We start from the raw sequence: 15,392 nt of genomic DNA on the forward strand, positions 1-15,392 counted from the left end.
GGGGTGGGAGATTAACATTGTTGTATTATATTAATCAGCTTTCAACTAGGGAGGGTATTAAGGTGTATATGTGTTAATCTTTTTTAAGACACTTTTTTAATGTCATGTTTTTCTCTAACATGTTGGTACGTTGTATTTTAACTTTTCTTGAATCAACTAAATATTATTCAGAAAAAAATGAAGAGATGAGAAAGCAGATACAAACACAACCATAATTGTAATTTCATTCACCAAAAAGGGTGAATTCCCATGCTCTTAAAATGGATCTAATAATTTTTTAAAAAGTTTGAGAAACAGCACTGGGTCATAATATTCAAAAAATGTTATGTGTGAATATTGTCAAGTGCATAGATTGCAATTCTTCCCTGTTAAATTTGGGGTTTTAGCAGTGGTCTCTTTGTCTTCAGGTAACCATGTTGAAAAATGCATACCTGTAGGTCATGATTTTGGCTTTTCCATCTGTGGAGTTGAATCATCAAAGCTTGGCAGATCTTTATAGTCTTCAAGTTAAATCTGGAGGGCCCTTTTCTACCACCCCAACTTTAAGTGCCCTTCTGAACCGACAGCCCCTCTCCATGCAAATACATTCAAACTGTTTGAACTTTGTTTTTCTTCTGAATGCCCTCCGGACAGAATTCTTCAAAAGAACCCCGGCTTTTTCAAAGAAGTGAGCAATTAGAACGAAAGTAAAAAAAAAAAATGTTTTATTATCTGATAACTGCAAGAGATTTTTGCTGTTGGCGTCAGTCCCATGTTAACTGCAGCCACGAAGGATATTTAAAGAATTCAGTTACAATACAGATTACAGATATTGCTTAACGCATTGTAAGCCGCCCTGAGTCTCCGGAGAAGGGCGGCATATAAATCAAAATTAAATTAAAAAAAACCAAAAAAACCCAGTTCATTTAATGACCCTTCACAGTTGTATCACTGAAAAAGGTGAACTTTATGACCGTTTTTCACACAACTGTTGCAGCATCCCATGGGTCACATAATCAAAATTTGGACGCTTAGCAACTGGTTCATATTTATGACGTTTGCAGTGTCCCGGAGTCACTTGATCATATTTTGCAACCTTCTGATAAGCAAAATCAATACGGAAGCTACTGTAGATTCACTTAACAACCATGTTTTTAACTTAACAACTACAGTGACTCGCTTAACAACTGTGGCAAGGAAGGTTGTAAAATAGAGCAAGATTCCTTAACAAATGTCTCGCTTAGCAACCGAAACGTTGGCCTCAATTGTGATCGAGGACCACCTGTATTCCTTTTCCCCACAACAATCCCATGAAGTGAGTTTTGCTGAGATACAATGATTGGCTGAAGGTCACCCAGCTGTTTTCTAGGGTGGGACTAGAACTCACAATCTCCTCTGGTAACCCTTCACTACTTTACCAACCTGGCTCAAAGATGATGTTGCAGCATTCCCTGCTGGCTCGTGCATGGACTGTGGAGGTGGCCCAACTATGGCAACACCCAGGCACGCCTGCAGCGCAGCTGGCCTTCTCTTTATGATTCTATGATTCTTCCAATATTTCAATCAGAATAGAGCTGGAAGGGACCTTGGAGGCCTTCTAGTCCAACCCCCTGCTCAAGCAAGGAGACCCTGCACCATTTCAGAGAAGTGACTGTCCAGTCTCTTCTTTAAAACCTCCAGTGATGAAGCACCCACAACCTCTGAAGGCAAGCCGTTACACTGATGTACTGTCCTCACTGTTAGGAAATTTCTCCTCAATTCCAGGTTGCTTCTCTCCTTGATTAGTTTCCATCCATTGTTTCTTGTCCTGCCTTCTGGTTCTTTGGAGAATAAGTTGACCCCCCTCTTCTTTGTGGCAACCTCTCAAATACTGGGATCCTGCTATCATGTCCCCCCCCCTACTCCTTCTTTTCTCTAGACTAGCCAAACCCAAATCCTGCAACTGTTCATATGTTTTAGTCTCCAGGCCTTTGATCGTCTTAGTTGCTCTTCTTTGCACTTTTTTTCAAAGTCTCAACATCTTTTTTGTAATATGGTGACCAAAAGTATTCCAGTTGTGGCCTTCCTAAGGCTTTATAAAGCAGTATAATATTCCACCTGATGGTGATTTTGATTCTATGCCTCTGTTAGAAGAAGAATAGACGAGCTGGAAGGGACCCTGGAGATCTTCTAGTCCAGCCCCCTGCTTAAGCAGGAGAACCTATAACATTTCAGATAAGTGACTGTCCAGTCCTCACTGTTGGAAAGTTTCTCCTTAATTGCAGGTTGCTTCTCTCTTTGATTAGTTTCCATCCATTGTTTCTTGTCTTGCCTGCTGATGCTTTGGAAAATAATTTGACCCCCTCTTCTTTTTGGCAGCCCCTCAAATAGTGGAATACCGCTATCATGTCGCCCTTTATTTATTTATTTATTTATTTATTTATTTATTTATTTATTTATTTATTTATTTATTTATTTATTTATTTATTTATTTATTTATTTATTTATTTATTGGTTCGATTTATATGCCGCCCTTCTCCAGAGACTCAGGGTGGCTTACAATGCGTTAAGCAATAGCCTTCATACTTTTGTATATACCTGCTTAGTAGGGCTTTCGCCCCCCCCCCAAGCGGTGTTCTTTTTTATACAAAGTCAGCTTATTGCCCCCACAATCCGGGTCCTCATTTTACCTACCTCAGAAGGATGGAAGGCTGAGTCAACCTTGAGCCTGGTGGGAATTGAACTTGCAGTAATTGCAGGCAGCTGGCAGCTAAATACTACTTTAACAGTAGTTTAGTCCACTGCACCACCAGGCTCCTTTCTTCTTTCCTTTAGACTTGTTTATACAACCAAGGATTGCATTAGCTTTTTTGACTGCTGCTGCACACTGCTGGCTCATGTTTAAATGATTGTTCACTAGGACCCCCAAGGTCCCCCTCCCAATTAACCATTTTGGAGCCAGAGTAATAGCCTGATGATCCATTCCTCTGTAGGCTACTGCAAATAGTGGATTCCAGCAGTTAGGTTGGCTGGAAAGTAGCAGCCTGACCACCGTTCCCTGCAGTGGTATACTTATCCAATTAGGACACTCCACCAGTCTCTTGTTAAGGTTTCCTGGGCTGCTTTCTCAGCCGCCCGCTGCCACACTCTGGTTAAACATTCTGTTCCAACGTCTGTCTCGGCTATTAGGAGCAAGGCTGAAATGCAAGAGAAGAGGGTCCCCACCTGATCCCTCAGTCCGACCTCCTGCACTGCTCCACAGAGAAGCTGGTGCCGGGGTTAGAAGTGTTGTAAAAACAACTCGGTTTTTAAAACTTTTGGCAGAAAAAGTAACAGGCAGTTTAAAGGAGGTGGGAATTCCTGTGACCTTGTACTGTATAGATACAGATTAACAGAGTTGGAAGGGACCTTGTAGGTCATCTAGACCAACCCCCCCAAAGCAGGAGACCCTACACCATTTTTGACAGACGGCAATCCAGTCTCTTCTTGAAAGCTTCCAGTGATGAAGCTCCCGCAACTTCCGAAGGCCACTTCTGTTCCATCGGTTGATTGTTCTCACTGTCACAAAATTTCTCCTTATTTCTAGGTTGAATCTCTCCTTGTTCAGTTTCCATCCATTATTCCTTGTCTGACCTTCGGGTGCTTTGGAAAATAGCTTGACCCCCTTCCTCCTCTCTGTGGCAGCCCCTCAAATACTGGAAGACTGCTATCCTGTCTCCCCTGGTCCTTCTCTTCCCTAGAGTAGACATGCCCAGTTCCTGCAACCGTTCATCGTATGTTTTAGCCTCCAGTCCCCTAATCATCCTGGTTGCTCTTCTCTGCACTCTTTCTAGAGTTTCAACATCTATTTTATAGTGTGGTGACCAAAACTGGATGCAGTTCTCTAGGTGTGGTCTTACTAAGGCTAAGAAGCTTGTGCTGGAGTTAGAAATGTTGTAAAAACAATTCTGTTTTTAAAACTTTTGGCAGAAAAATAGCGGGCAGTTTAAAGGAGGTGGGAATTCCTGTGACCTTGTCCATAGGCAGCACATAGTTGGCCCTGGATCACCTCGGAAAAAACGAAGTTCAGGTAGTTTTCCACTTACAACTATTCATTTAGTGACTGTTCACAATTACAATGCCACTGAAAAAACCAGCCATATCCACGTTGCCAGCAGAAATCAAGGGGGATTCAATAACTTTTTTTCTCACCTTTATTGTGTTCATCTGCAAAGAAAAGAGTGCAACATATCCAAGGCCATTTCTACGTTTTTCTACTCAGATTCCTTCCCTGTAGCAAAACAGCATTTTGCAACTTGCAAGAAATACACAGGTTAATTGTTTTTTTCTGGATTTACCTTGTATAATGACTTCCTATTTTTAGAAAAAAGACTTACGTTTCCCTCTGGGTGCTGCTCTTTAAGAAGAGGGAGCGGGAGGGAATCCCAAGTCTTATTCAGCTGTTTCTGGAAATTTGCCAGGTGTTGATGCTGTCAGGCAACAATAAGCCTTGAAACTTTCTTCTAAAATAAACCAAACAATCCTAAAAATGATACTGTTGCGTTGTGTAACTATTCTACATGTTGATGGATTTATCTATTTATATTTTGCATTGCTCGCCCACCTAATGAAGTTAAGACCAAACCCCCTCCCCCCAAAAAACCTGTTTCTTTAAACAAAGCGATATAATAAATAATGCAACCACTCTAATATGATTATATTTTAAAAATCAACTTGGTCCTGGAGCTGCCATTCTCCTTCAAATGACAGGATAAGCAAGCATGGCATTTCATCTCAAAAAAGACCATACAGGAGCCTCCTTTTCATGGTTTTTTAAATAGGAAATGGTTCCCTAAATAGGGTGCCACCACTTGAGAAGCCCTACAACACAAACCAGACTAGATAATCTTGGGTGTAAATAATTTGCTGGTAATTGGAGGATTTCCCTAAAACATTCCCTGCTGCTGTTGGAGTCTTCCAATATTTGAGGAGCTGCCTGTCAGGTATGCTTCCTTCAATATCCAGGAAAGAAAAACCCAAACTCAAACATTTTGAAGAGATTAGTACTTTTACTAAATATGAAAGGATCGCAACCCAGGTAAAGCTGGAAGTGAGCAAAACGCGCGAAATAGCATCTACTAAGCTTCCCCCCCCCCCGTGTCCATTGATCATCAGCCAATCCAAAGGTCTCCCAAAGGTCAGGTGGCATCACGTCTGGCAGCGTCATTCATCAGGAATGTAGGGCAGTTGGTCAGCCAGCCCCTTTGGAGATTCAGTTTCGTTTCTTATGAAGACACGTCCTACAAGGAAAAAAAACACCACCTGCATCTTCCCACCCTTCGCCCCCATACTAATCCCTCCCCCGTTTCTTATGGCAGCTGAAGCAGGCTGAGAGGAGGGGGTCAAGCTATTTTCCAAGGCACCCAAAGACCAGACTAGGAATAATGGATGGAAACTGAACAAGGAGAGATTCAACCTAGAAATAAGGAGGAATTTTCTGACAGTGAGAACAATCAACCAATGGAAGAGAAGTTGCCTTCGGAAGTTGCGGGAGCTTCATCACTTGAGACCTTCAAGAAAAGATTGGGCTGCCATTTGTTGGAAATGGTGTAGGGTCTCCTGCTTGAGCGGGGGGTTGGACTAGATGACCCATAAGGTCCCTTCCCACTCTGTTAATCTAAGGAAGAAGGAGAAGGGGAGGATTATGAGATCTTTGATGCTCTCTAAGCTTGGCTGTTTTCTTGCAGATGTTTAATTACCAAACTAAGTAACATCATCAGTGCTAGAAGAGAATGGAGGAGGTGCAAGAGGAAGGGTCCATGAAACACCTTGCATACAAAAAAAAAATTGATTAACCAATTAAATAAACAGATCAATCGGACAAACTGCTTCGTGCCTTTACATGTAACATGCAAAATTGGCCACGCTTAAAAGAACTGGAATCATTTGAAGGTAAAAGATTTAAATACCGTAATTCTGGTTAGATTGACCAAGATATTTAATTAAGTGGAAGGCTGGCATGATGAGATCAGTACAAAAAAGAATAATATATGTGGTGGTTTCAATAACTGCTCACCCTATGGGCAAGGTTTCAGTTTAAATAGGGTGACTTTGTATCCGTCCTCTAATGAAAGTGTTGGGCCAGCTCCCCAAATCCGTCTTGGAAGTAAGGAGAAGCTCAGGCAGACATTCAACAGGAATGGCACCTGGCTGGGAACCAAAAACAATTGGGTCTTGCGTGTCACCTCTTGACTTTTCAGGTTGGTCTTGCAACCGTGCAGAACTGGAGAGAAAGTCCCCAGAAAACTTTCTGGCTGGGGTCCTCGTTTTCAAAAGATAGTTCAATTACCAGACGTTTCCTTGCGGAATGAAAAATGCCATCCAAGGAAATTAATGTCTGCTGGCAATTCATTCCAGTCCCCAACCCTTCCACCAAGTTTCAGGGTAGCCATCACTCTGCCTGGTTCACATAGGGCTGGGAGGTTCAGCAGCCCACTGTTGTCTTCACATGATGTGTGGACTAGATCAGGGGTCTCCAACCTTGTCAACTTGAAGACTCGTGGACTTCAACTCCCAGCTGGCTGAGGAATTCTGGGAGTTGAAGTCTTCAAGCTGACAAGGTTGGAGACCCCTGGATTAGATGGTGTAGGAGATGACCAGGCTGAACCTGAGGGGAGGGTTAAACGTGTCATCATTCATGAGTCTCTGTGCATCTAAGACATCTAAGCCACCTTGAATTCCTTCTCCTCTTAACTCCCGCTAATTTCCCTTGACAGTTAGTAGCTCAGATTCTTGTAGAGAGCTTAAGCTTGTAATGAATCTTTGAACTGCCTGAATCTCCTGATTTTACCCGGCTGTTTGACAGACAGTCTCACCAAGCCACGATGTGATTCAAAAATGATTACTCTGCAGTATAATCTACAGTTGCTTTTGTTAGCCTTTAGCATCTTAGTTGACTCAAGCGAACGGGTATTAGGTTTCAGCTTGAGTGCGTCATGCCCAGTTCGATCCCACCCATTGCATTTAGTTTTATTTCCTCGCATGTCGGACAAAGGAGAAAGGAAACAGGCTTCTCCAGAAAGGGGAGGGGGGAGAGACTTGGAAAACAAATGCCTTCGTGGTCGGAAATGTGCTTTGTTCGAGCTGCAGCTGAATTAGTCATTATACTCTGTTCACCACGTTTTGGGCACCGGCCAAGCAGATTCCCTCTTTTGCTACGGCCATTCCTGGTGGACGGCTTGCTTTCTCTTTTTGTTCTTTGAAACAGAGAAAAGAAGGAAGAGGCCTCAGAGATGCTCCTGGGGGGAGGCTTAGTCCCACAATTGCAAGATTATTTATGCAGGATCCAGTCTGGGTCAGTCACTGGGACCAGAATAACAGAGTTGGAAGGGACCTTGGAGGACTTCTAGTCCAACCCCCTGCTCAGCCAGGAAACTTTATAGCATTTCAGACGCATAGTTGTCCAATCTCTTCTTAAAAACTTCCAGTGTTGGAGCACCCACAATTTCTGTTCCATTGGTTGGTCATGTGGCCAGCATGGCTATACACCAAAACACATGGAACACTGTTACCTTCCCACCAAAGTGGTACCTATTTATCTACTCACTTTTTGCGTGCTTTCAAACTGCCAGGTGGGCAAGCAGCTGAGGCAGGGGTCAGCAACCTGCGGTTCTGGAGCTGCATGTGGCTCTTTCATTCCTCTGCTGCGGCTCCCTGTCACTCAAAATATGCATCACAACTGCTAATGTGTGACACCTGCCAGCACCCAATTTATTGAGCTTTTCAACCCCTGGTAGGCCAACCATGGATAAATCCAAGAAAAGAAAAGTTTCAGAAGAAAACAGAACATTTAGTTCAACTACATATGCTAGTTTTGTGGCCGCTCAAGAAATAGTCAGGAACTGGAAGGGTTTTGTGACTCCCGGTGTTTTCTGTGGGAAACGGGTCCAAATGGCTCTTTTGAGTGTTTAAGGTTGCAGACCCCTGAGCTGAGGGAAGCAACAGAAGCTCACCTGGAGCTTGGCTCTCGAACCTTGTCTGTCAGCTATCCAGCTGACCATCTCGGTTTCTTTAACCACAGAGCCATCGCGTCCCACCCACCCCTTTTTTAAAAAAATTATGCTTTTCAATCTGTCTATTTTAGGTAATAATAAAGCTTTAAAATCCCTTTAGTCACTGGATCTGAAAGAACCAATTTCCTGCGCACTGATCCCTGCCCTGACCCTTTTGGGATCTGTGTGCATGTTAAAAAGGAGAGGGATTTTGGTTAGCACAATCATAGCTGCTATCTTGACTTTTTGGGCAATACTTGTAGATGCTCCTGAGCACAATTGTTCCGTTGCTTTTGAGCCATGGTGGCGCAGTGGTTAGACTGCAGTAGTGCAGGCTACTTTTGCTGACTGCCAGCTGCTGGCAGTTCGAATCTCACCAGATTCAGCTTTCCCTCCTTCTGAGGTTGGTAAAATGAGGACCCAGATTGTTTGGGGGGGGGGTGTTATGCTGACTCTGTAAACCTCTTAGAGAGAGCTGTAAAAGTACTGTGAAGCGATATATAAGTCTAAGTGCTATTGCTTCCTTCCTTCCTTCCTTCCTTCCTTCCTTCCTTCCTTCCTTCCTTCCTTCCTTCCTTCCTTCCTTCCTTCCTTCCTTCCTTCCTTCCTGTTAGAATGTAGTATTGCAGGCTAACTTTGCCCACTGCCAGCAGTTCGATCCTGACCTGCTCAAAGTTGACTCAGGCTTCCCTCCTTCCGAGGTGGGTAAAATGAGGACCCATATTGTTGGGGGACAACTTCTGCAGGACAAGAGTTACGCTAATATTGGAATAGAATCATTAAGATGAGAGTTGTGGTGGCGCAGTGGTTAGAATGCAGTACTGTAGGCTACATCTGCTGACTGCTGGCTGCCAGAAGTTTGGCAGTTCGAATCTCACCAGACTCAAGACTATTGCTCTTCCTTCCTTCCTTCCTTCCTTCCTTCCTTCCTTCCTTCCATCCATCCATCCATCCATCCATCCATCCATCCATCCATCCATCCATGGTGCACAGTGGTTAGAATGCAGTATGGGAGGCTAATTCTGCCATAATTCTGACAGCCAGCAGTTCAATCCTAACCAGCTCAAGGTTGACTCAGCCTTCCATCCTTCCAAGGTGGGTAAAATGAGGACCCAGATTGTTGGGGGCAAGAGGCGGGCTCTGTCAACCGCTTAGAGACGGCTGGAAAGCGGTATATAAGTCTAAGTGCTATTGCTTTCGGCTGGAGGTAGTTGTGACCGAGTCATTCAGCAGAGCCTCCCCAGAGATCTGAAAAACTAGCAAGGCCCGGTTCTGACTGCTACCAGCTGGGCACTTTCATGTGGGCAGAAGTCTTGGGGAACAGGACAGTCTGCGAGCGATTAACGCTCATTGTGGTTGTCTCACATGGCTCTTGTGTTGGGAAGGCAGCACAAGGGGATCATTTCCAAATGGGAAAAGGAGCACATTGCTATCCTGTCATCCCTAGTCCTTCTCTTCGTTAGACTTGACATACTCAATCCCTGCAACTGTTCTTCCTTTGCTAACCACCTTCGTTGCTCTTCTCCGCACTCTTTCTAGAAACTCAACATTTTCTTTTGTATCGTGGTAACCAAAATTTGGAAGGGTTGAAGAAGCCCACATATCTTAAAGTTGCTAAGGTTGAAAAACAACCCTTTCATGGTTTCCTACAACAGATCTATATCGATGAAATGATGCAGAGATACTACATCTCACCACTTCTTGCTCCATTGCAAACATTCTTCTTGATGCAACTTTAAGATAGTGTGAATTTTCTGGGCCTAACCCAGCCTTTGGCAGACTCTTTTGAGTCATTTCAAGGCACTCAAATGCCTTCCCCAAAACAGTTGCCCACCTCCCATTCACTCTTCGGTTCCCTCGGCCTTTTCTCTCCACGTCCTGTGATTTATGCCAGGTCCCCTTTGGGTTAACAATCTCTTTCTTTAGCAGCCTTTCCTAGAAAAAAAAGGATCAAAAGTCAGCAGGATAGGAAAGAGACCCCTTTAGAGCTGGCGAGGGATGGGAAGGGCCGTCCTTTCTTTTTTAACCCCTCCCCTCCTCTGCAGTTCTTGTGGAGTGGAGTGGAGTGGAGTGGAGTGGAGTGGAGTGGAGTGGAGTGGAGTGGAGTGGAGTGGAGTGGAGTAGAGTAGAGTAGAGTAGAGTAGAGTAGAGTAGAGTAGAGTAGAGTAGAGTAGAGTAGACTGGAATGGAATGGACTGGAATGGAATGGAATGGAATGGAATGGAATGGAATGGAATCTGGAAGGGACTTTGAACTTCTTCTAGTCCAGGCCCCTGCTCAAGCAGGAGAACCTGTGCCATTTGAGACAAGTGGCTGTTCAATTCCTTCCTGAAAACCTCCAGTGATGGAGCACCCACAACGTCTGGTGGCAAGCTGTTCCACTGGTTAATTGTTCCCATGGTTAGGAGGTTTCTCCTTAATTCCAGGTTGCTTCTCTCTTTGGTTAGTTTCCAACCATTGTTTCTTGTCCTGCCTTCTGGTGCTTTGGAGAATAATTTGACCCTTCCCTCTTCTTTGTGGCAGCCCCTCAAATACTGCAATACTGCTATCATGTCACCCCTAATTCTTCTTTTCTTCAGACTAGACAGACCAAAATCCTGCAGCCGTTCTTCCTATGTTTTAGTCTCCAGGCCTTTGATCATCTTAGTTGCTCTTCTCTGATTTTGATTTTCCAAAATCTCAGCATCTTTTTTCTAGTGTGGTGATCAAAACCTCCTTACCTCACTTCTGCCATCTCAAAGGTACCAATCTGGCACCCACAGGTAAGGTAAGATGCCGAGTTTGTAAATCTTTCCAACATTTCTTTGCATTCCCAACTGTTGTGTGTCTATTGTCCAATTCTTACATGTAGTTACTTAGTAAGTCAATCAGTCAGTCAGTTAGTTAGTTACCGTAGTGTGCTACTTAGCCAGCTAGTTATTAGATTTACGTGCCATCCATTTCATCTAAATGTGACTGGGTGGCTTACAAACATTAAAAACCAAAATAATAAAACAATAAATAACTATAACAATAATAATAATAATTTATAATTGAAAGATGGGGAGGAGGAGAGCATATAATACACAGGGAGTGATGGGGGGGTTCTCTTAATTGATAGCCATCTCCGGAGTGATGCACTCCCCATTGGGGTCAACTGAAGGGCCATGTCTTCAGGCTCTTATAAGGTGGGTGCAGATTTTATTGGGGAGTGGAGGATGGGTAAGATGTTCCAAAGGCCAGGAGCCACGGCAGAAAAGGTTCTTCTCCTAGATCCCACCAGCCGAAATTCTTCAACCAATGGGATCTGCAGCATGCCTATTCTGGTGGCACGGATGGGGTGGGCCAATCCCATTGGAATGAGATGGTTCCTTAGCTTGGCCCCATGCCATGAAGTGCTTTAAAGGTGATAACTAACACCTTGAACTGAACCCAGAAGCAGACTGGCAGCAGTCTTTGGTGAATAGCGGTGTAACATGGGTAGCTGTAGCTGCAGCTCCCAAGAATGCCCAGTTGTAGCTTCTGAATACTCTTCAAGGGCAGCCCCATGTCAAGCACATTGCGATAGTCTAGACGTGAGATAACCAGTGCTTGAGTGGCTGAGGGCAGGGACTCCAGACCCAGGAAGTTTTAGACATCTTAACTTCAAAAACCCGATGAAGGAGGCCCTTAAGAGAGCAACCCAATTCTCTGTGGATCCTAGCGGGCTGGTCCATCCTTTTCTTGGCGTCTGTCACACACTCGCTTTTCCTCTGCAGTTTATTTTTGAAGAATCGGCTTAGTTAAAAATAAGCGTGCGAAAAGCCGGTATGCTGCAAAGCAGAAGCGATGTGAATCATCTTGATTTCTAAGACTGTCTCCAGCCCCATCGATATATTTGGAAGAGAAAAACAGCAGGTGGCCACAGCTCACTATTCGGGGCAGCTAGGGCACACACGGCATGGGCCAGCCCGATCTCATGCTCTTTGGGAGAGAAAGGTCTTTGGAGTTGGCCACCCCCGGCTGGCAGGATCTTTGGTGAATGCAAAATGGTGATCGATCCCGGCAATTTCGTGAGAGTGAACAGAGCAGTCCTGGGTCCCAGGAAATGAGGCAGTTGCTTTAATGAGCTGCAGAGAACGATAAGGTTGTGTGCCCTGCAAAAGCAGCATTGTGGATTGGTGTTTTGCCCCAGCTCTGGATTTCCAAGGATATTGACACACACCAACGGTCCTTATCAAATTTATTAAGTAGCAAGAATAAACAAGATTGGCAAAGGTTGGCAACTAGCCCAGAAAACAAGATATGATAAACCAAAATACTCTGATAGTAATACGAGTTGTTTCCAGCAATAATGCACTAGCTGCGTGCGACTTAAATAGGCTAAGGGAGTGGCCAATTATCCTCAAGCCCTACTCTCGAGAGTAGACCTCCTCCTCCTGAGTAGCCACTCCTGCCTTTTGGCAGCCCTGAGTGCCCGAGCATTGAGGAGAGGCTCCTCCACTTCACTCTCTCCACTGGAAGGAGCCTCTGGAGGTTCTGAAGGCCCTGGCTGAGTCTCTGCCTCTGGCACCACATCCTCTTCAGCCTCCTCGCTGTCCGACGCGAGCGCCGGCTGCGCAGGCTGCTGGTGCGACCCCACACCAGCCTCCTCGTCGTCGGGATCAGCCACGATCCACGCAGGCTGCTGGCGGGCCACAACAATTGGCTTTCTGACTGCTTCACATCCCTAGGAAGCGTCACCAATTCCGTGCTTTGGGTATCGCGTTCTGGGTTCGAGCAGAGTATGCAGCACTCTCCCCTGAATCTGGACTTCGTGTCTCTTTTGCCTTTATGGCTGCTTCGGACAGATTTTTGTCTAATGGATTTTCCACGTGAGATCCGGTTTCCACCACATTTTATTGTAGGGTTATGCAGACATAAATTCTCATTCATCCCACTTGGAAGGATTTTAATTGCGGCAGAGCCTGTTCACCTATTCATTTCACCCTGTGCAACTTTGGGCCCAGGCTGGAAGTTAGGAATTTCCCTCCAGGTCCAAATTGGGAAGGGGAGAGGGTGGAGGGGGCAAATTGTTGAGAAAGAGCCAGGCAGCTCCGAACACCATCTGTAGGAAAAGTGGCCAAGTAGGACGTTGAAGATCGGTGATTTGGGGCTGTCTGGTAGCTATTTGTCCAAGTATTTTCCTATTTACAAGGCATTTGCCTATAGTGACTTAACCATATGGAGAGCAGTCGGAGTTTTGGCTCCGGAGAGAGGCAAAGCAAGAGGCAGCCAAAGAATTTGGGGAGAAGTGCCTAGAACAGTCTCTCCAAGATTTTTTTTGAGCCTGTGGGTGGAAATAAGACACAAGACAGGCGTCCTGCGAGAGGGAGCAAAGGGGGCCTTGAAGCAGCCAAGCGTCTGGAGCCATCGAAGCCGAGAGCGTGAGAAAGAGAGGAGGGAGGGCAGGCAGAGACCCAGCCCTCCCCTGGCTGGGAGCCAGTCCCCCTCTGGAGCGTTGAGCAGGCAGCCTCTGCACATGTGAGCAGCAGCCCTGGTGAAAAGATGAGCTAGGATGTTGGGAAACGTCCCGTTGCAAGTCCCAGGCGAAGGGTAAGTTGACACACCTTCCGAATGCCTGCAGAGGCGAAAGAAGCGTTGACAGTTGGGATCTCGGCTTCTTTCAACCAGAGTAGAGCTGGAAGGGATCTTGGAGGTCTTCTCGTCCAACCCTTTGCTCAAAGCAGGAGACCCTATGCCATTTCAGATAGGTGACTGTCCAGTCTTTTCTTAAAAACCTCCACTAATGGAGCACCCACAACTTCTGTACCGTTGGTTGATTGTCCTCACTGTTAGGAAGTTTCTCCTTAATCCCAGCAGAGGTGGGTTTCAGCAGGTTCTGACCAGTTCTGGAGAACCAGCAGCAGAAATTTTGAGTAGTTCGGAGAACCGGTAGTAAAATTCTGACTGGCTCCACCCCCATCTATTCTCTGCCTCCCGAGTCCCAGCTGATTGGGAGGAAATGGGGATTTTGCAGTAACTTTCCCATGCCACGCCCATAAGCCATGCCACGCCCACCAAGCCACACCCACAGAACCGGTAGTAAAATATTTTGAAACCCACCACTGAATTCCAGGTTGCTTCTCTCTTTGATTGGTTTCCATCCATTGTTTCTTATCCTGCTTGTTGGTGCTTTGGAAAATAAGTTGACCCCCTCTTCTTTGTGGCAGCCCCTCAAATACTGGAATAGGGCTATCACATCCCCCCTACTCTTTCTTTTCTCTAGACTAGCCAAGCCCAAATCCTACAACCATTCTTGATGTGTTTTTGTCTCCAAGCCTTTAATAATCTTAATTGCTCTTCTCTGCACTTTTTCCAAACTCAGTTGGTTACCCCTGCTCTTGAGTGTAGTTGGGAGGGGGTGTTTTGCTCCCACCATTGCTTTTCTCATTCCTTCTTCTTCTTTTTTTTTTGGCCTGTGCCCATCTTCATCCTTTTCTCAGCCCCCTCTCTTTTTCCAACGGTGGTTAAATTCTGTTAATGAGACCATCATGCTGGGCATCATCTACCTTTTGAGTTGCCTCCACTCAAAAATCCCAGGCCTCGTTCCTCTCTTAGGTTCTTCGTCAATTGCATCGTCCTGGCTGAGGATGATGGGGCTTGAAGTCTAAGCCCTCTGGAAGGTGTCAACTCAAAGAGCTCGGGGGGAATGCTTTTCTCTCCGTTTTGTCCAATTTTGGGTTTCCCCCTTGCTTTGTAGGAGCTTTGGGGTTCATCGAGACCCACCCCCCAGTGGGGGGGATCCTCCTTGGACTCACAGCTCCTGCTTGAAAAGCAGCTGTGATTAGGAACACTTTAGCAGAGAACCACCTTGGGCATTCTTTATGACCATTCTTGCATCAGGAGGACTTTCGGACTCATGCCCTAGACATCTCACAGCTTGACTACTGCTACATATTCTACATGGGGCTTCCTTTGAAGACTACTCAGAAGCTACAGCTGGCCCAGAATATGGCAGACTAGGCAATAATGGGCAGGCCACTGCAGGCTCTTCTGGCATCACTGCTCCGTGAGCTTTACTGGTTGCCGGTTAGTTTCAAACGGTGCTAATTATCACCTATCACTCTTAATGGTGTAGAGGCAGGCTATATATTCTTATCTCTGATCAGTTCTGCTCTTCCAGCTAAGATACATGGATTTCCATTCCCAGCCTTCCCCAGCAAGGCTGGCTGGGGAATCCTGGAATTGAAGTCCACCCACCTTAAAGGTTGAAGAACAGTGTATTAAACCAGGGGTCTCCAACCTTGGCAACTTTAAGACTTGTGGACTTCAACTCCCAGAGTTGAGGGATTATGGCTGAGGAATTATGGGAGTTGAAGTCCACAAGTCTTCAAGTTGCCAAGGTTGGAGACCCCTGTATTAAACAATATCTGGTGGCAACCTGGAATCTTCTCTACCCCCACT

The 15,392-nt window shown here is 45.4% G+C and overlaps 1 protein-coding gene across 8 annotated transcripts in view; it reads left to right on the top strand.

The window, feature by feature from the left end:
- Positions 1-15,392, top strand: part of CCDC102A (coiled-coil domain containing 102A) — a 119,690-nt gene that overhangs the window by 3,764 nt on the left and 100,534 nt on the right. For 3 of the 8 annotated variants that reach the window (XM_087877011.1, XM_034425517.2, XM_087877012.1), the window contains exon 1: positions 13,111-13,541. The exons of the other annotated variants lie outside the window; for them this stretch is intronic. The gene's annotated coding sequence lies outside the window, so the exon portion shown is untranslated. Of the gene's footprint in view, positions 1-13,110; positions 13,542-15,392 lie in introns of those variants that run through there. 8 annotated transcript variants of the gene reach the window in all.

Source organism: Pantherophis guttatus, chromosome 11 (assembly GCF_059756535.1).
Source record: "Pantherophis guttatus breed Tessera chromosome 11, ASM5975653v1, whole genome shotgun sequence".
NCBI classification, from domain to species: Eukaryota; Metazoa; Chordata; class Lepidosauria; order Squamata; family Colubridae; genus Pantherophis; species Pantherophis guttatus.